Raw genomic sequence first — 21,440 nt, forward strand, 5'->3', positions numbered from 1 at the left:
TGCCATGATTGATGTTCTGCATTAGTTGAATATTAGGTTATCAATCAAAATCCACTTGGTTTAATGTAATAATATTGAAAAAGTGTCATGAGTTGTTCATCCAATTTGTAGTTGAGGCAGCACAGATAGTAATGTTTGTAGAACAGGGCTCTAAAGCAGGAAATACAGTAGCTCACTGTGGTGAGGCAGACATGGTCAGACTGAGCCTAAGCCGCTGAGGGTGTTCATGCAAACCACATGCACCCTATTGTCTTAAGGATAGAAAAAGAGGCCATGGCAAGCAAGAAAACATAGCAATTGAAGTACAGTGTTGTTTTACATTTTTTGCAAAGGAATTTAATTATTTTTCTAAGAGAAACTCGTTTGAAGTTCAGTTACATCCTATGACACAGCCAGTTACCTTAGGAAATACCTAAACAAAAGCCTCTAGATGTTTTATGTCTTTGTTTTTGTTGCTTTGAGATCTAGTTTTACAAGGAAGGGATCCTCCCTCCCTCCCTCCCTCTCTCTCCCATGGTCTGTATTGAGTACAATAACAACCAAAGAAGCTACCAGTAAAATTTGTAATGGTCTAAAACAGTGAGATCAAAAACAATTCATGGTATAAAATACTATTCCTTCTGATGATATTCTCTGTGATTCTCAATATTTTATACATTTCAAAATATTTACTAACTTTGAAAAATAATTAATTGCTTCTCAAGTAAACATTTTTCTAATTATGTCCTATTATTCAATCAAAATTTGTTACTAATTTTACTATAAAAGTAACCATGAATCAGGCCCTCTGCAGGTTGGTGACACTTTGTAGCTTAGTCTGTTTGTGGGACCCCTGACAGAGGACCAGGATTTATCCCTGGTGCATTAGCTGGATTTCTGAAGCCCATTTCATATGGTAGATGCCTTGTTCAACCTTTGTGCTGGAGGGAGAGCAGAAAGGGGTTTGGTCCTGCCTCAACTGAACATGCCAGGCTTTGTTGAATCCCATAGGAGACTTACCCTTTCTAAGAAGTGGGTAGGGGTGGGTTCGGGTGATGTAGGTGGGTAGGTGGAAGGGCAGAGGGAAAGGGACCTGTAGCTGGCATATAAAATGAATATAAAAATAACTTTGCACTCCCACCAGCAATGGAAGAGTGTTCCCCTTATTTCACATCCTTTCCTGCATAAGCTGTCATCAGTGTTTTTGATCTTAGCCATTCTGATCCATAGATCAGAAGATATCAGAGTCATTTTGATTTGCATTTTCTTGATGGCTAAGGACATTGAGCAATTCCTTAAATGTCTTTTGGCCATTTGAGTTTCTTCTGGGATAATTCTTGTTTAGATATGTACCCCATTTTTTAAATTCCATTATTTGGTGTTTTGGTATCTAGTTTCTTAGTCCTTTGTATATTCTGGAGATAAGCCATCTGTCAGATGTAGGGTTGATAAAGATTTTTTCCCACTCTTTAGGCTGACATTTTTTTAACTTAGTAGCCTTTATTACTTTTTTTTAGAAAAGAGCTTGCTTTACATGTCAATCCCAGCTCCCTCTTCCTCCCCTCCTCCCGCACCCCCCCACCATCCCACAGCCTTCCATACTAGCTCCACTCCCTTCCACATAGTGGATATCCAGAGTCTGTCATTTTGTTCAGAACAGGGTCCAGGCCCTCCCCCAGGAGTCCAGTCTAAGAGAGCATCCCTCTTTGTGTTATGGACACACAAAGTCCATTTGTATGTCAGGGATAAATATTGATCTACTGCCCAGGGCCCTATAGGTAGCCCAGGCCTCTTCACTGACTCTCACATTTAGGGGGTCTGGATCAGTCCCATGCTGGCCTCCCAGCTGTCGGTCTGGGGTCCAACAGCTCCCTCTTGTTCAGGTCAGCTGTTTCTGCTGGTTTCGCTGGCTTATTCTTTACCCATTTGCTCATCACCCCTCTCTGTCACTTGGTTCCAGCGGTTCAGTTCAGTATTTAGCTGTGGGTGCTTGCCAGTTGTAGTGGCTGCCATTTTTCCTACTGTCCATATTCTATGCCTTCAGAAGCTTCTCTGTTTCTGTATTGATTGTTGCTTTCAGAGTCTGTGCTACTGGTATTAGTATTAGGAAGCAGTCTCCTGTGCCAATGCATTCAAGGCTACTTCCCACTTTCTCTTCTATCAGGTTCAAAGTAACTGAATTTATGTTGGTGCTAGAGAAATTCTCAGGAATCCAGAAATATCACTCCAGCTAAGATTCCTAGCAATAGTGGAGAGGGTTAGGGTCTCAACAAGCATTCCCCTTTCAACAGATTAGTGACTAGCCTAATTGTTATCATAGAACCTACATCTAGTAAGTAAATGATGAAAGCAGATGCAGTGACCCACAGCCAAGCACTGGGCTGAGCTCCTGGAGTTCAGGTAAAGAAAGGGAGGAAGGATCATTTGAACAAGGGGGGTCAGGGTGATGGGAAAACCACAGAGACAGCTGATCCCAGCTAATGGGAGCTCATGGATTATGGACTGATAGCTGGGGAACTTGCATGGAACGGAACTACACCCCCTGAATCTGGGTTAATGTTATATGACTTGATTGGGGGGGGGCAGCTGGGAGCAGCACCAGGACCTATTCCAGGTGCATGAACTGCCTTTTTGGAGCCCATTCCCTATGGTAGAATACCTTGTTCAGCCTTGATACAGGGGGAGGGGTTTGGTACTGTCTCAACTTGGTATGCCAGACTATGTTGACTCCTCAAGAAAGGTCTTGCCCCTCTAAGGAGTTTATAAGTGGGGGGAAAGGGGGCAAGGGGATGCCCCACCTCGTGAAAAGGGGAGGGAGGGGAAGGGGAACTTGTGTTGGCATGTAAAATAAAAAACAACTTTTAAAAATAAAAATAGATAAATGAAAGAAACAAAGAGAGAAAGTAACCTTTGACATATGAAAGCTTAAAAATTTAAGTATAAATAAAACCTTTTCAGAGAACAAGCTAAAATTGCTGTATTTCATTATAAAATACTAATAAAACATACTGCATATAACTAATAGCAAAATCAACATAACATTTCATTGACAAGGCTTAATAATTAAAACATTAAATACATTTAAAATCAATGACATTATTCTACACAAGAAATGCGTTCACTTAGTAATTTTGAAAAATAAAAGAAATTCAATGAAATTTTAAATTAGGCTTTGGTGACGAACTAAATACACTATTCAACTTTCAGGGTCAATGCACCTCTTTCTGTAGAAACAGGATTGGAGTTTACTTGGTCTTTCCTCTTTCATAAAGTCAAAAATGACAAGAGTTGGGCTTTTGGTTTTTGGTTTCTTTCATACATGATAATAATTAAAGCTTATAAACATCAAATTTTTTCTCTCTCTCTCTCTCACACACACATACACATATCTTATTATATACCTAATCTTATTAATGAAAAATTTGAAAATATTAAAATCTAAGTAAAACCTGAGTTTCATTTTCAGCTCTGTAATTAAAGAAATGTGCTGGGCTTGTGGGGGGAGGCACCTGTCTGTAATCCCAGCTCTTGGGAGGCAGAGGCAGAATTCTAGGCCAGCCTCATCTACAGCTAGAGTTCCAGGACAGCCAAAGCTGTTACACAGAGAAACTGTCTCAAAAAACAAAGAAAAAATGGAGTATGTTTGTCAGGATATATCTCTACTCAGTTTCACACCTCAAATTCAAATCTCAGATTAAAAAGTCAATCAACATACAATAATGTACAAGTCATTGACTAAATAATAGTGACAATATGACAAACTAACAAGGTATACCACTTTCAGAATAAGAAGTATCTTTATATAAGTTTTATTTCTTTTTTTGTTGTTTGTTTTGTTTTTTCCAGACAAGGTTTCTCTGTGTAGCACTAGCTGTCCTGGCACTCGTTCTGTAGACCATGCTGTCCTTGAACTCACAGACATTTGCCTGCCTCTGTCTCTCGAGTGCTGGGATTAAAATTGTGCAACACCACCACCTGGCAAGTTTTAGTTCTTTTAATCATCTTGAAATCTATCTCTGCTTAATGTCAATAAATGAAAGTCATTCTTAGTTTTGAACATGAAATAAATATAAACGTAAGAATGCTATGTAGACCCTGAAATAAGCACAATTTTAAGCCCTAATCTCTTTGAAAGATGGTAAAGATAAAGTATGTTAAAAAATAAGCAATCAAAAGCAATTATCAGTTGCTTACTTTTCATTTTAATTCAACAAAAATATCAAATATCAGCATGAAGGTCCAAACTATTATTTCAAGAATTTTCAGTTTCTTCTTAATAGGTTTGCTTAACAGTCTCAGCACATTTCTATTGATAAGAGAATTTCTTGAAAGTTAGTAGCCCAATGTATATATTCACTGTTATAAATCGAAATGGTGATTTTCAAGTATTTATATTTCATGTGAAGTTTTTATCTGATCAATTATTATTTGCATTAAGCTATACCCTAAAACACATATGGCATTCACACAAGTAAGTATGCCATGGTTATTATATTTTAAATACTATTATCTTCCTAGTACCTTAAAGACAAGCATTAGCGTGTATACACAATGCCAAGAAAAGTTGAAATTGAACAAACTAAGGAACATGTTGTGACAACACACAATAAGCTTACTCCAATGGAAGGCAGACTATTTAAGCTGGCACGGATAATTAAGTTACTTAAAATCTGCCAGGTAAACAGGTTTCTGAATTCACAAAAGTCCACAGGAAAAGAGAGAAGAGAACTCAGTTTACTTAAGTCATAATATAGATTACATGCTTAATGAGAAACTAAAAGAATTTGTCCTTAAATTTATTCCAAAAGAATCAATTTTTAAAAGTTTTCAATCACATGGCTGTTGGGGGGGGCAGAAGGGTTGCATATTGAGACATGGTATCTACATCTTAGTTACTTAAAACCATACTTTCAAACCAAATGTATTACGTACAACCTTTAATTTTTAATCCAGGTGGGAAAATAAATGCCACATAAGCTACATGATCTTCTATTCTCTATAGACAGGCAAGCTTCTACATCAAAGACTCTTTCTCCTGAAGCAACATGCAATTTAATAACTTTCTCAAAATATTGTTCAATGACTGTCACAGCCAGTCATTTGGAATTAGCAGGTGAAATGGCAATCCATTTATCATCACATCACCCTTCTCAGTCCTTGACCCAGTTTAAGAAAACCTCAAAAAGGCCGGGCGGTGGTGGCGCATGCCTTTAATCCCAGCACTCGGGAGGCAGAGGCAGTAGGATGTCTCTGAGTTCAAGGCTGGGCTGGACCGATAGCCTCCAAAACAATACAGAGAAACCCTGCCTCGAAAAACCAAAAAAAAAAAAAAAAAAGAAAGAAAGAAAGAAAGAAAGAAAGAAAGAAAGAAAGAAAGAAAGAAAGAAAGAAAACCTCAAAAAGAGGAAATTGTTATATGCATTAAGAGTGTCTGGGAAAGGTTTCAAAGGGATGTTGGGTGGATCCTGAAGGATTGATTATACTTGGATAGATCAAGTAAACAGAAAAGAGGGAACAGGCATGTAAGTTCAAAGGCTTAACGTACTATAACGTGCATTTTCTTGGACCGGCTAGGGTCCCGCTGCCCTTGTCTGTCCCAAAGAAGCACACAGATGCTATATTAATTATGAAGCTGTAGGCTGTGACTGTGGTTTATTATTGGCTAGCTCTGTCTTAAATATTAACTGGTTTCTATAAATCCATGTATTTCCACATTGTCTTATCTTACCAGGGAATTCTGGACCTGCAACTCCTTTGCCTACATGGTGACTGTTAAGAGTCTCTGCAGAGAAGAGTGATTTCCTGTTTGTCCCTGCTTATACTCTGATTCTGCCCAGCTATTTTTTTTCCTGCCTGTGTGTATAGACCTCCAGACCTCAATGGTTACCTAGTGGCCCAGCTTCATCATTTCCTGGGATCACATGACAACTCCTCTCTGACTACACTTCCCAGAATGCGCCTTGCCCTACCATCACCCAGCCTGGCCAATCAGTATTTTATTCATCAACCAATACGACAAATATATATATACACAGAAGAACATTCCCCATCAGCATGACAAGAGGTGCAGTATGGAAAGTGATCTGCCCAGAGAGGATACATTAAAGGTAATATAAACTCGACACTTTAATTCAAAATAATTTCATTATGTATGCTTCCAGGATCATGGTTTATGATTCTATGTATTGTCAATTGTGGAAAAAAAAAGCTTAGAAACCTTGTAGAAGTTAAAAGCTATTTTTCTTAACCAGTAAGTATATCCTGGTGTGGGACTGCAAGCACAAGGCTATCCTAAATGAACAAAGGTGCCATATGGGCTAGAAGTGATCTTGCGAACAATAAATGCTCATTGCAGAGAAATTCAAATCACATCTGGTTCTAATTAGGAATAAAATAAAAGGCACCTGAATATTACCAGATAGTGATAATAGCTTCAGTATGTTATACCTTTTCAAGACATTTTTATACCACACATAAATACAATTATTTCCTTACAAATGAGATCGTCAGACAATTATGCAGTTTAAACATGTTGCTACTTTATTATATACTGTAAACAGTTTAACTATCAAAAATATATCTACATATAACATTTTAAATGTTTCTATGCTATTCTTTCCATAGGTTTATAATATGATAGTTTATTTCTTATTATTGGACATTTTAGGTGATCCAAATTTTTATTAAAAATAAAATTTATTTTTAAAAGATGATCATAACTTTCACAAATAATTTACAAATTTTATGTAATTTTAACTTACTTTGAGGATCAGGTATAACTTGCTGTTCCCCATTTAAGCGGACTGGTGAACTTCAAAAGAGACTAGAACTGAAACACTACTCCTGCTTAGAATTCAACAGTCTTGCTCATGTCAAATTAATTTCCATTCTTTACATGTGTCCCTGTGTACAGTATGAATATATGCATGCATGTGTGTTCACATGTGTTTGCACACACATGTGTGTGGATGCATGAGCATGTGTACATGAAGGCCTGAGAGTGATGCTTGTCTTTCTTAACTGCTCTCTGCCTTCTTTAGTGAGCCAACTCACTCACATGGCTAGTCTGCCTCACCAAGCTGCCTGGAGGATTTCATTTCCATCCTCATAGTGCTGGTGACAGCCATGACCACCTGGAAGGTGGGGATCCAAGCTCCAGTCCTCAAGCTGATATAGCCAGCAAGCACTTTATCCATGAAGCCGTTTCCTGGGCCCTAATTGTGGGGTTTTGTTTTGTTCTAAGTCTTTTTACTCCATGATTTTAGTAATACTACTTGTATAAGTGAACTGATTCTTAGAGATTCAGCTTCAGAGGAAACAGAATGTATTTGTCAAGCAATAGTTAATTGAAAATTTTAAAGATCGATTATAAAAATATAGTTAATTTCATTTATAGATGAGATAAACAAAGTTTAGAGAAATGGAACAGGTCAACAATATATATTTCAGAGAGAAAAAGGAAGACTTGAATTCAGGTTGCCTCAATTGTAATGAAGGTAAACTTTATTAATGTCAATCTTGAAAAACATTAATGCCAATAAAAATTTTCAGTATTCTTCTGCTCCGTTATTGGCACTAAGAAGGAGAAGACTTCAAACAGATATGGTTTAAGTAAAAAGGACAACCCTCATTAATAATCTTGCATGTTGCATGTGCTGAATCTGGTCATTTAAAATTTATATCTCTGCCAATATTTATGAGAGAAAAATCACAAATGACCACTAACATTTCTATAAAGAAATAGTACAGTGCACACAAAATGTCTGCAGAAATGAAAGTGAATGTCATTTTACACATAATAATGAAGAAATGATGGTTCTGCAACATGGAAAGGTTCAAGGACTCAGTTCTCTCACATACTGCTGCTAGAGCAAAAGTAACATTCTCTAGAAGGTAATAGGAAAATACAACAAAATTATTTTATTTAAATTTAAAATTTATTTATTTATATTGATCAGAAAACATTTCTACTCATATTTTTCATATTTTTAAAAACTTCTCAACAATCCTTAGAACCTTGGCCTGACAAAGTTCTACGTCTATAAGTTTAGTACAATGATATAGTCGTAAGATATTAATAACCTTATGCTTTCAAAAGGAAAACAACAGGAATGTCCAGTGCTGGGCAGTAAAATACTAATATCAATAAGACAGAGACATACATAACCACTAAAATGATGATGTAATTGTGTCTTTCCACAAAACTTTTCTTGTGGCATATTAATTTTTTATTTCCAAACAATAGAATATCTACATTTGTAAACAGCTGTATTCATTCATGTGTACAATAGGGCTCATCTGTGTTATATAAAAAGATACAAACTAAAATTCAAACACTATGACTGCCCTCTATATTCATTCTAATTGTTTCTTTTCATTTTGTGTAAAATGTTTGCAATGAAAATGTATTACTTCTGATTCAAATTAAAATATTTTACAAAAATCCTCATAGCATCTTATGGAATAAGACACTACCTTTATTACTTGAACAATAAATCTGAAGCTTAAAATAGCAGAGTTTGCTCTATTTGATCCAAAGCAAGAACTCCATTTGTAAAAGAAATGCAGTGTGGTGTATCAACTAAAATGAGGCTGAGTTTATACTGAACCCACATTTTTCCTGTTCTCCATGTCACTGCTAAACTTTCTCATAAATTATTTATGTGCATGCCTATTACCTTTAGTATTTAAAGGCCCTATTCACATTTCTACTCAGTTTTACAGAATCTACACTGTCCAGTACAATTGTAATTTTCCTAAATTTGCTATGTGATTATACAGGCACAGATGTATTACATTCGTTAGAGGATAGGGAATATAATGCAGCCATGGCCACAATATACGAGACTGGAAGAAAGAATAGAATATTCCAGTTTGCCTGCCATTTGTATCAGATTTGGTTTCTACCACTTTATAGAAAAATCCCTCCAACAATGGCCTCCTTAATCCATGCCATCACACTTGAAGATAGTGTCACTACCTTCCTTGTAACCTTCTGTAATTGGTTACATTTTTTCTGGTATTACACAATGGACACCTTTTGAAAGTACTTCATTTTCCTCCCAAACATTTACTCATCAATATAGGTACCCAAAACAGTCTTCTCTTTCCCAGTCCATCAAAAATATATCATATTTACTGTCTATGAACCAAATAAATTCCTACTTCTGCTACATCCAAAATAATTTCTTGCATCTCTAAACTTGCATTCCCCTTTTGACATTTAATGGTTATATACCATCACCCTCTTCCTATGGTTTTCCTTACTACAGGAAGAGGGGAACCCAATGCTTTGAGATAGAATCCAGAGAGACAGTTGTCTTGCCCACCAGTAAAGTTACGTGACTCCTGTATATCACACACTTAACACTACAAGACCCAGACCCCATAGACACTTTTGAAATGACAGGATATCTAGTGTGTCTATCCCAAGATTAACTTAATTGTTCTTATGGAAAACTCCCCACAGTCTAACACTTGAAAGTCACAATCTTAAGTGGCTTCTACATGTTTATTATTCAATTTACTTATTTAGGCAAGCTTTCTGTTTTATAACCATATGAATATATTTATTATTTTAACTACAGGCAAGTTATTAATTTTACAAATTGATGGAATATATTGTGTGTGATGTTTCCATACATGCACATTATATCATGTACTCACTCATACTAAACATTCAATAAGCACAGATCCTTATAATGGCAATGTTAACAAAATTTTAACACTCTATACATTAAAAATAAAAATCTTAGAACTTGAGATATTAAGATTAACTCAATAAATTATATTCATGTATCACTAATATTATTATCCACCATTCACTGAATCAGAATGGAAAGATCATTAGAAGAAACTTCCTCTCTTAGTTAAGGAAAAAGAATGGTAAGACTGGTGAGTTGAATCATTTATCTTTGGTAGGCCAAATGCAGTGAATTCTTTCATAAAATCTTTTCACTAAATTTTTTTTAGCTATATATAGAAGGTTATGGCAAACACAGTCACATGATCTTCAGGTATGATTTATAGACAACCATATTCACTAAACAACAACTCTTAAGAGTATTAAAATGTTTTGTTGCAGAAGAAAAAATAATTTTTCTTCAACTTTCATAGACTCTTATTGCAAATGGGTCCTAATAGAAAGATAGATTTAAAAAGAAAAATATAAGTTTCTTAGCATGTGTATTTTATATACATAGAGGATATATCAAAGAGCTAACTTTAAACTCCTGCTTACATAATGTTTTCTAAAAAGCACGGTGAAGTTTTAAGGAAATGGCAGAGTGACAGATGAGAGTTCTCATACTCTAACTTCTAATGCACTACTTTTCAAAAGACCCATCATCAAATCTAGAATTAAAAGTGTATATAATATGCTCACCAGTAACACATAACAGCTCTGATGGGGGATATCCTTCTGTATGTTGTGAATATGTTTCTCTTATAGTTTGATGAATAAAGCTGTTTTAGCCAACGGACAGGTAGGATGCAGCCAGGTAGGAATTATGGGCAGGGCTACCAAATTAGGAGATTTCTGGGAATAGGAACAAAGAGAGTGAATCGCCAGGGAGATGCGATGTAGCCACTGGGAAGATAGGATGGCTGGGCATTTTTCAGTAAGATAAAGCCATGTGGAAATAGACAAATAGTTATGGGTTAATAATTGAGAGACTGCTATCCAAAAGAGAAGCCTGAGTAATAGGCCAAACATTTTATAATTAATATAAGCCTCTTTGTATTTATTTGAAACTAATCGGCTGCAGGACCAGATGGGACAGAAACTTCCTTTAACACAGTTGAGCAACACTGTACGCTGTGGTGTATGGGTTTGTCTGGCTGCCTATGCTTCCATTGTCTGGCATTATGACATGGTGTAGCCCAGAAAAGAGCAAAATTCAAACTATTGTTTCTATTGAATGTGTGTTTCTTCAGCATACTACTCTAGAATAAAAACTAAATAAACAAACAAATAAAAATGAATGGATGAATGAAAATTAATCATAAGCTAAACAACTGTAAAGTGGAAACAACTTTCCATTGTCTATGGTTGGGTTTAAAAGATCACCTGAGTCCAAATTCCTCAAGTAACATCAGAGTTATTTTTTATTTTTAGTCAAGCATTTGGGAAGAGGAAAATAAATGCCCATTTATGCATTCTTATCTTCCACCACACCTGAAAGTTACCTTTGAAAAGGCATTCAGTGGTATCTCTATATCTCCAAATCAATCACTAATTTCCCACTCAAATTTCTGTAGTTTTCCTAAGAATTGTTGTGCTCCATCTTTCAAAACCTTGCCTTATTCTCTTTGAGATTACATAATTTGGATTTATTACTTTGTAAAGTTAAAAAAAAGAATTGCTCATTGTTTTTTGTACGTTCATGCTCTTCTTCATTCATTTCTCTTATGGTATAGCTTTTCCTGGTCTATGCTATACTGTGACAAAACACCTGTCACTATCAAATTCAGGATGTTAATACATTTTTCCACTTGCCTATTTGATACATTTCTTTGCAGGTTTCAAAACACAAAAACAAAAAGGTTTAATTGATCCAAAATTGGTTTCTTAAGCTCCTTCTTCAAAACCAATTATTATTTCAGAAAAAGATCATATCACTCCCTTCATGCAGAAGCACCTAACCCAGGAATCAATTATTTCCTTTCTTCCCTCTCACTCCCTGATGTAAGTCTGTCACTGAGTCCCACTGACCATAGCTTTTAAGTAGCCACAGAAGCTATCTCTATTATGTCAACTATCAGTATGCTACTCCAACAGTCATAACTCTTAGCCTAGTCTTTAACTGTCTTTTAATTATTTTCCTCAAACTTTACTTTTGTTTTGTCAACCATCTATCCCAAATAGCAAGCTATAATCTCAAGTAAAAGAACTGTACTACTGTCCTGTTCAAATATTTTCCATGTCTTCGCACTGAAGCCATTATAATTTGGCAGCACATTGAACTTATTTCCTCTCAATAGGCTAATGATGGAGTCACAGAAATTATACAGGGTTCTGACTTCAATGTTTGGTGCAATTTCTGTACTTTTTATAAGGGAAAATTGAACCTAGGGATTTATACATACTGTGTGGGTAGTTTTATATGTCAGCTTGACAACAGTCAGTCATTTTGGAAGAGAAAATGCCACCACCAGAATAACTGCAGGCAAGTCTATGGTACATTTACTTGATTGGTAATTGATGCAGGAGGCTCCAGTTCATTGTGGGTGCCCACATCTGGGCAGTGTGCTACAAGAAATCATGGTGAACAAACCATGAAGAAAAAACCACTAAGTAACATTCCTCCATAATTTTTGCCTCAGTTCCTGCCTTTAGGTACCTTCCCTGATTGAGTTCTTGCTCTGACCTTCCCTCTTTAATGAAAGTTGCAAGTTGAAATAAACATCTTCTTCACCGCCCCTCAAAAAAAAGAAATAATTTCCTCAATAATTGTATGGTTAGTCACTACCCTTGGGCCAGATTTTGTGTTAGATGTCATCAACATAAAGTGTAAAAAGTACTCTATGTCCCATGCAGCTTATACGCAGGAATGAAATTTGTACACAAATACATGAATAACAACTAAACACTGGGAACTAGTGGTTTAAGTAGTTAATATGTGAATAACATTTAATAACATAAAATACAACAGACACCTAAGAGTTAAAATAATATGAATATAAAATCTAGTTCAGATCAAGAACTTCTTGCTTCATTGTCATCCACTCTAACACTCTTCTTCAAAACTCCCTATTTTTTGTGTGCTTTTTGTTTTGTTGTTTTGTTTTGGCATTTTACATGTTTTAGAGTTCTATTTGCTTTGATTTTGTTCTTAAGAGAGATTGAATGGGCTGGAGAGACGGCTCAGCTGTTAAAGGCTAGGTTTACAACCAAAAATATAAGAGATAGAACATGAAGTTGGATGGGTAGGAAGTTAAGAAGGATCTAGGGGAATAGGAGGAGGAGAAATAATGTGATAAAAATACATTTTATGAAATTTTAAAATGGCAATAAATACAAAGAAAACCAGTAACTGTTACAAAGTTCAATTAAAAGTACCTTGAACTTCAAATCTATTATCAGTAAACAAATTATAATTTAAAAGCTTTATATATGAAAATATATAAATGCATACATAAACACAGACACGCAAACACACTGCTCATTTAATCTTTAGGATATATCAATGGCAGATTTAACCAACCAGAAACAAAAAATAATTGAAAAAAATAACTGCATCTGTGTTAAAGATGTATAAAGTGCTTCCCTGTAATCATTCTCTAAAATACAATATACCAACTATTTAAACACCAACTACATTGCATTAGGTATTACAAATATTCTGGTATGATTTAAAGAATATGGGAAGAGAAACATATATTTTATGCAGTGATTACATCAAACTGCTTTATATTATAGACTTGAGCATCCATCGATTTTGGTGTAATGAATCCAATCTCCAGCAGATTCACAGGGACAACATATTTCTGTATCCCTTCCTCCCTCTATTTGGTCTTTTTTTTTGGATTGAAAACGTGCATTACTTATATAGGGAGATTAATGTAAGTTGCTACCTTGGACATTTACTATTAAATGATATAGTCATTCTTTAATTATATTAAACCACCAATAATATTTTGGGATTGGTCCAACTGGTTACAAGCTAAAATTAATAATTAAGAATATAATAATATCACCATGTACATTTTAGGTGATCACGGGATACATGCACAGACATTTTATGGTGGTGCTGGACAGTAACTCAGGGGTAAGAACACATGTTCATATCTTTAATTCCAAAACTCAAGAAACAGAGACACGTGGATCTCTGTGAGTTCGACGACAGTTCCAGGACAGGCTCCAAAGCTACACGAAGAAACCCGGTCTAAAAAAAAAAAAAAAATCAAGCAAAACAAGACAAAATACTTGCCCTGTGTTCATTCTCTAGCACCACAAAAAAGGATAAAGAGATAAGAGAATGGAGAATTGCTTACTGAGGACAAAGAACACAAAAGTGTTTCTTTTTTAAATCTGAGTTTCCACAATCTAATATTTGCAGTCATTAAGGTTGTCTTTGTATCATACACACAGGAAGGACTTTATTAGTACATAAGAACACTTTCAATTTCCAGTGCTGCCCCTTCTATTCAGAAGCAACAACAACATACATTTTGGTTAAGAGGAGAGAAAGAACAATGAAACAAATGTGGGCAAGCTGATGAATCTGGACAGGTATACAAAGAAGCATCTTAAACTAAAATAATTGCCCCAAACACATATTTCTATAAAAGTTAGTTCAAAGTGTCAATTTTTACTAATTGTAACATGCCTTCATGCAACAAATTTTCTATTCCTTGAAAAATATCTTTTTACCCAATTACTACTGTACTTAAACTTATTAAATTTAAATCTAGCAAACAGCTATCTTCAACAAATTTTTGAAAAATATAAAATTAAAAACTTCTACCAAAAGAATAAACTCCAAGAGAAAAGATTCAAATAAAACAACTATCATAATCTTTTGTTTTATATTTGCAAGTATAAAAGTGAAGAAAAACAAAAGCCTGGAACATAGCATCTGTCATATCAGAATATAAAAAGATGATCCTGGCACAAAATGAAAAAGCTCTAATTCATTTGCAAATCAAGCCTGCCGGTTCCATTTCAAGCTGGCGGTAACTGTCAAGAGTTAACAAGATAATCACTTTCAATCCTGCCTTCAATGGTACATTACACTGTTATTCCATTCAATAAGGCAGTTCTTTGGGGCACTAGATGAATGGTTTTCATTTCTAACTCACACAAAAAAGTTGTGGGGGGAAAAATCCATGGGGCTTAAGAAAGAAATCCCTTTATGGGCATTTATCTGCCAGTACTTGCTTTTAGGCAAAAAATGAGATATTTTGAAACATCAGTGTCCATTCACTTCCTCTATTCCTTTAGGCCCTTAATCCATTAAAATAATGGCATATGAGAAAAGTGCAAAACGAGTTTCATTTTTTAAATTATCAATATGCACAAAACAAAAATTCTCTATTGAAATGATGACATGCAAATGCAATACTATTCTATTCAAAACACTGAGATTAAGCAATCTTCTTTCATTCCTATGATAACTAAGATGACTATTGTATATTGCTACCTCATACAATGAGTAAAGTGTGGGTGCTCAAAATCAATATTTACCTTCTGTGGTATTTACAGTATTAATCACACTCCTTTAAAAGGATAAACACACACACACAAACACACACACACAGGTCTTTCCAGATGATTACCAGTATAATGGAAATGAATTGTATCTAAGTGCTTATTTAAAATGATTTCTTAAACGAAACAGTATTGCTAAACTGTTGTTATTTCATGGTTTAACTCATTTTCTCAACCAAAAACAGTTACAATAATTGTATGTTTTGCAAAAATATTAAAAGTGCAAATAAAATAACAAACAGGTTTTGCTTTGCAAAAGGAAAAACAAAAATTTTAAGGACTGAAATACATTCATTACAACTACACAAGTAGCTTGACTTCAAACTATCCTTCAGGTTACAAAAAATAAAAATTAAAATATCTCCCCAATTGCTCCTATGTTGACCTAAGTCAACGAAATTCACAGTGTCAAAGCATAAAATCATGCGCACCATCTGTTTAATAATTACCACGTATTATAGAGGTCTATCCAGCAATCGTACAATCTTTCTTTTTACACTCACTCAACTCAGGAAATAACATTGCCATATATTTCCACTTCAATACAACCTCTGATCAACAGTCTTTTCATTTTATCAGTATTTATGAAAAACTATAATTAATATGTAACCAGTAATATGTTCATCATTGGATATTTTTCTTTTCTTTTTTTCACAACTTTCATTTTTATTAGAGATAAAAATATTTGTAAACCTATATGGTAAATAAACCAATTAGTTTATATTATAACAAAGGATTTAAGAAACCACAGTTGTGAATACTGATTACTAAAAAGACTATGAACTGAAATTTTAAAAATCAGACAGCAATGATTTCAACAACATACAAAATAGCCCTGTTAATATAGGAAGTATTTGAACAGCTTTCTGTAGTCAGTTAAGTTCTTCAAAGTTTCCAAGGAATCGTTCATTTGTCATTTGTCCTCAAAAAGGTAAGAACTATTTTTACCCTTAAAACAACAAAATGATATAGCAAAATGAGCAGGAAATGGTTTACAAAGCTTCACAGTATTATGTAGATTGATTATTAATATTTATATTTTAAGTCAATATCTGATCTAGAATATGTCTTTGTGAACAAATCATAGTAAATCTGTATTTTTAATAAAGCCCTTATAATTTTTAAGCTCTATTTGAAAAACCAATGAATTTGAAACATGAATACATGTTTAATCTACTAAATTAAGAAAGGATTTTATGGCTTGCTCTCTTCCTCTCTTGCTCTCTTCCTCTCTTGCTCTTACTCTGTCTCTCTCTCTCTGCTCTGTACGGGTTGGTTACCTCTCACCCCCCTTTTCCCTCCCTGTCCACCAATAAACTCCACAAGGGATCGTTAAAAAAAAAAGAAAGGATTTTATGATATGATGTCCTAAACTTACAGTAGCAGTTACTAAATGTCATTATAACTAAAGTTACACTTCCAGTAACAAGTTAAAAATAGCATACAAGTAGTCAGTGGTATAGTATATTCAATAAATTATGACATGGTTACAATGTGTAATTTAAAACCAATGGAGGACACTAGAAATTCCCAAAGAATTTTCAGGCCCAAACTATTATAGAACACAATTCTTAGAGACTAATATTGTGAGTTAGTTGCCTCACTGAGCAAGGATACTGGGGTCACCTATCATTGGAGTACCTTTGCTTTAGTTTGGTTTCATGATTATCCTTAACTCAACAGGTAGTGATGTATCATTGCTCAGCTTCAAGCTATCCAGCTGCAGCCTCTTTCTTCATTAGATCCCTGGGGTTAGCTTTAATCAAGCAAGGCACAAAGGAAGCAAGGAGTACAAAGAAGGTTCACTTAAACATCAACAACTGTAACCACAATGAAAATTATCTAGCAGAAAAGCCTAATGAAGAGTTGACATGGATGACACCAAACAACCCAATGTTCTATATTATGAATGTATATATGCTTATACACAACATCACATGTTTATACAAATAGTTTGGGGAAGATGGTTAAGCAAAAATTCTATCATGCAGCTACATCTCTAACCCTACAAATACCACGTTTAATTGTAGAAATATACATTTGTAAATTAAAGCTTTGCTAAAATTTCAAAAACTATTTTAACTTCCTCACTTAAAACAATTATTTATAAATTATATTAAGAGAAAAGTTATTTTGTCATTCTAATCCTCACATATTCAAAGTAACAAAAGAGGTATTTCATGAAAGTTATTCACTGAAATAGATAAAATAAGAAATCTCTTTACTGAAAAAAAACTACAAGCAAAAAACTAGAAAGCATGATTGCAGGGGAAACAAACTTCATTACCAAAGAAGAAGGGAGACAAGCTTTACTAACAGGCAGAAAGGAAACCATTTTAAATGCTTCCAAAATTGAAGAATAATAAAACATCAAGCTCTTGATCATAACTTAATTTGCATTAATTTACCACAACTAATAAAAGAAACTGGGGCTGGAGAAATGGCTGCTTAGCTAAGAGTATTCTCTGCTCTTAACTGAGGAGCTGGGTCTGGATCCCAGCACCCACATGGTGGCTCACACGCTTGTGTGACTCTCCTCATAGGGGATCCAGCACCACCTTGTGGATCTGTGACCACTGCCTACATGTGATGCACATAAGGTAAAACTAAATCTAAATGAAATCATTTTATCATTATTTTTAGATGCATGTCTGAATACTTAATCACACCGAAAACAAAACAGTCATTAACTTCTATAATTTAGAAAATATTCATTAAAACTTAAATACTATTTAAAAGATGAATAAATAATACATGCAAAGAAATTAGAAGATTACTAAATAATAAAACCAAAGTATTTGTGAATTCATCAACATAAATGCCTGGTTATGTTAAAGCACTCAACCCTAATATATTTGAGAAATACAAGCCAAAAAAAGTTAATTATTATTATATACCTACTAGTATAGCAAAATGTTTCTTAAAATTATATCACTTTTTCAAGTTGGTTTTCAGAAATGAAAACCTTAAAGTTGTTCAGTAGTGTTCATACATTTAACTCTTGGTCTAATCAACCTACTTATAAAAAGAAAGGAATAATACATATATGATTTTGTATAAGTACTGCATACAATGTTGTTGCTAGCATAATGGGATTCTGTTTAAGTCTGAGCGATGAACCAAGACTGTTAAACTGAAAAGAGAATATCCACTCTAAATATCATATATGACACATATACCCTTAGTATTAGTTTTAAAAAACCCAACTTAAAATTGTATTTGTACTAAAAAGAGCTTACTTTAATGCAGTGTCAAATAAAAATTTAAGACTGGCTTTAAAACTGTGAAGAAATTAATGGTGGCATATAGTCAAAAGACATAGTACACAAACAAATAAATCAATTTGAAGAAACTATAAAGTACATAAACACACTGCAGCCGAATATCTGAAAGCAGCTAGAACAGCTCACCTACTAGTAGAACAGCTGAAAACTATGGATTAATCTTGGAAGCATCTCAGAGTTATCTCAAGTTCACCTCAAAGCATTTGCTGATAATCAAATTGTATAGGAACAAAAGAGACTACCCCAGAAGTTGTTCTAAACATTTAGGGATGATAGTAAGCCCTAACAATGAGGGGATATCAGGGACTACTCATAAACAAAAGGATGCTTGTAGTTTCATGCAAGGCAAAGAAACAAACAAAAATATACAAGAATACACAATTTCAATTATAAGAGTAACCATACTGCTCTCTTATACATCAATAATACTAGCTATTCATACAAGAAAACAGTGAGTGTTAATTTAGTGAAACCAGAAAGAAGTTGTTGAGGTTTTTGTTGGTTTGCTTTTATTTGAATGCTTGATAGCAGTTGTCTCAACACTGAAGGGAAAACAGAGCAACTGAAAAAATCAAAAGTTAATTAGCAATATAGAAATTGTATTTTAAAGAAATTAAACTCTGTATATAAATGTGAAAATAAAAATTTCAATACAGCTCAAGCTAAGAAAGAAAAGAGAAAAAATTTAAAGGTAAAATAAAGATTCTTTTGTTTGGAACAAGTAAAATAAAGTGGTAAAGAATTGGTAAAACAAAAGATGTACCAATGGGTTAATTCATGAGTGGATCGTTAGAGCAATTCCCAATGACAATCAAGGGAACATGGTTTAAAAATGAGAATTTTTAAAAGTAATATGAAAAATAAGAAATTGAAATGAGTTTTTAAAAGGGTAAAGAGAAACAGAAAAATATATGTCAAATAGAATCAAATCTAAGCAGAATAAATCAATAAAGATATGCTGATAATTTATGACATTAAAATATGTATATACTAAAGAGACTGAATGCAAAGGGCAGAAAATTATGTACCACATTTTTGTACTAATAAGAAAGTCAGAATGGATTTGTTAAGAGACCAAAGATAGTTGAAAAAAACAGGTCTTAAAAATCATCAGGGTCATTTTCTAAGGATACATAGGCCATACAGGAAAAGAAAATGTAACATGAAAATAAATATACATGTGACCAATAAAAGACTTCAGAAACTACCAAATGAAAGCAGGTAGGGGGAAAAGACATTATCAAGAATAGGTAATAAAAAAAAAAAGAATAGGTGAAGAAAGTAACATTATGGAAATTCCAAACTAATGAGCAATGTATCTTGAAGAACGTGATAAGTGGTGATAAAATCGGAATAAAAAGAAAACCTAAGTAAATCAAAACAACTTGGAAAAATAATGAATTAGGAGGGCAAGCAAAGAATAATGATTCCAGTTCTTATTTCAATTTCACAAAAATCGTAATGAAATCTACATCAAAAAAGACAAATGAATGAATGGAAGATAGTATAATGTCCCAAATAAATGTACTCATCTTTTGATAACAGATTTTTATAAATGGCAATTCAATGAACAAAAGACAGTCTTGTAAGCAAACTGTACTTCTTAACATGAAAAGGGAAAACTATCTGTATTTTAAAACATGCCTCAAAAAACATCACAAAATAGCTTGTGGTCCTAATGTATAAATTGGTACACTAACTAGAAACTACAAACAGTGGGAACACAAAATTTAACATTAACTTGGAACCATGAGGTAAGTAAGTTTTTAATTCTTCATAAATGAACTACCTCAGGTATTAAAGCTGACCGACAACAGTTTTATTCATGTATACTAACATCCTTTATATGAACTGATATCAGATGTATTTCAGAATTCATACTTTTCTGATGTTTGGAAGGTTTTCAGGAACACGGTAACATATCTTAGAGTGTGTAGTACGAATAGTAAAAATTCAAGACACATACTGGGGTTCAAAGTGAAAATCAGAAAAGCAAAGTGACCAACCACTACAGAGTTTTTACGTCTACCAAGGCTCAGACCAAAAGGGATGATCCTGTCTTCAGTGTGATTGCAGACTGACTGACTCTTGTCTCCTCTCATCTTACATACCTGTCTAGTGCGGGTATTAAAGGCATGCACCACTACCACCCGACATCTGTGGCTGCTGGGATTAAAGGTGTGTGCCACTACTTCCTGGCCTGTATGGCTGACTAGTGTGGTTAGCTCTGCACTCTAATCTTCAGGCAAGCTTTGTTACATCATAAACAAAATATAACAAAAGAGTTGGGATGCCCCTATTTTCAGTGACTCCATTTAAACTACTCTCATGTAAGTATATAATTTAGGAGGCTTCTTCAGTAATATATTTCCATGTGTTTATTTTTCAATGTTATCTCCATTATTTTCTTTCCCATCCCTCTCCCTATTTAACCATCTTATTACAGGCTTCTATTTGTCTCTCAATTAACAATATATACTATTTCCTCTTCCAGGAGAGACTGTCCCCTCCTGATCCACCTCATTAGTCCCTTAGTAGATATTAAAACCTCTGTGGTTATTCAGATTGTAGCACATATATTGAATGCTTAAAACCTAACATTTACAAATAAGAGAAAATACAGTATATGGAATTTGGTGTCTGGGTTACCTCACTCAGGATACTTTTTTTTAAATGAATTGTTTCCTATGGTCAGACAGTAATAAAAATAACAGAACCCAGCACGTATCAGGAGTTATGTTAAAATCACTCTTTAAAATAAACACAGAGATATCCTTCCATTTTTCATGAGAGGAAGCTGAGGCATGCAGGGCTTAACGTCCAACCCCTTGGTTTTAGCTCCTTACAAATCAGAAAGTCATTACAGAATGGTTATGAAAACCTAGTACACAGAATTCAGACAATAGAAAATTCCTTAAAGAATTGTGAGGAAGGTTTGGTTAAAAATATTCAGAATATTCAAAATG

At 34.2% G+C, this 21,440-nt stretch overlaps 1 protein-coding gene and 1 long non-coding RNA gene across 6 annotated transcripts in view; one reads left to right on the forward strand and one right to left on the reverse strand.

Annotated features, from left to right (window-relative positions):
- The window catches only part of Rsrc1 (arginine and serine rich coiled-coil 1), a 306,538-nt gene that overhangs the window by 171,097 nt on the left and 114,001 nt on the right, over window positions 1–21,440 (reverse strand). The window lies entirely within an intron of this gene.
- LOC121143141 overlaps window positions 5,764–21,440 on the forward strand; it is a 120,454-nt gene continuing 104,777 nt past the window's right edge. The window contains exon 1 of the long non-coding RNA XR_005880241.1: window positions 5,764–6,086. This is a non-coding gene — a long non-coding RNA (uncharacterized LOC121143141). The remainder of the gene's footprint in view (window positions 6,087–21,440) is intronic.

Source organism: Mesocricetus auratus, unplaced genomic scaffold (assembly GCF_017639785.1).
Source record: "Mesocricetus auratus isolate SY011 unplaced genomic scaffold, BCM_Maur_2.0 Super-Scaffold_100011, whole genome shotgun sequence".
In the NCBI taxonomy this organism is placed as follows: Eukaryota; Metazoa; Chordata; class Mammalia; order Rodentia; family Cricetidae; genus Mesocricetus; species Mesocricetus auratus.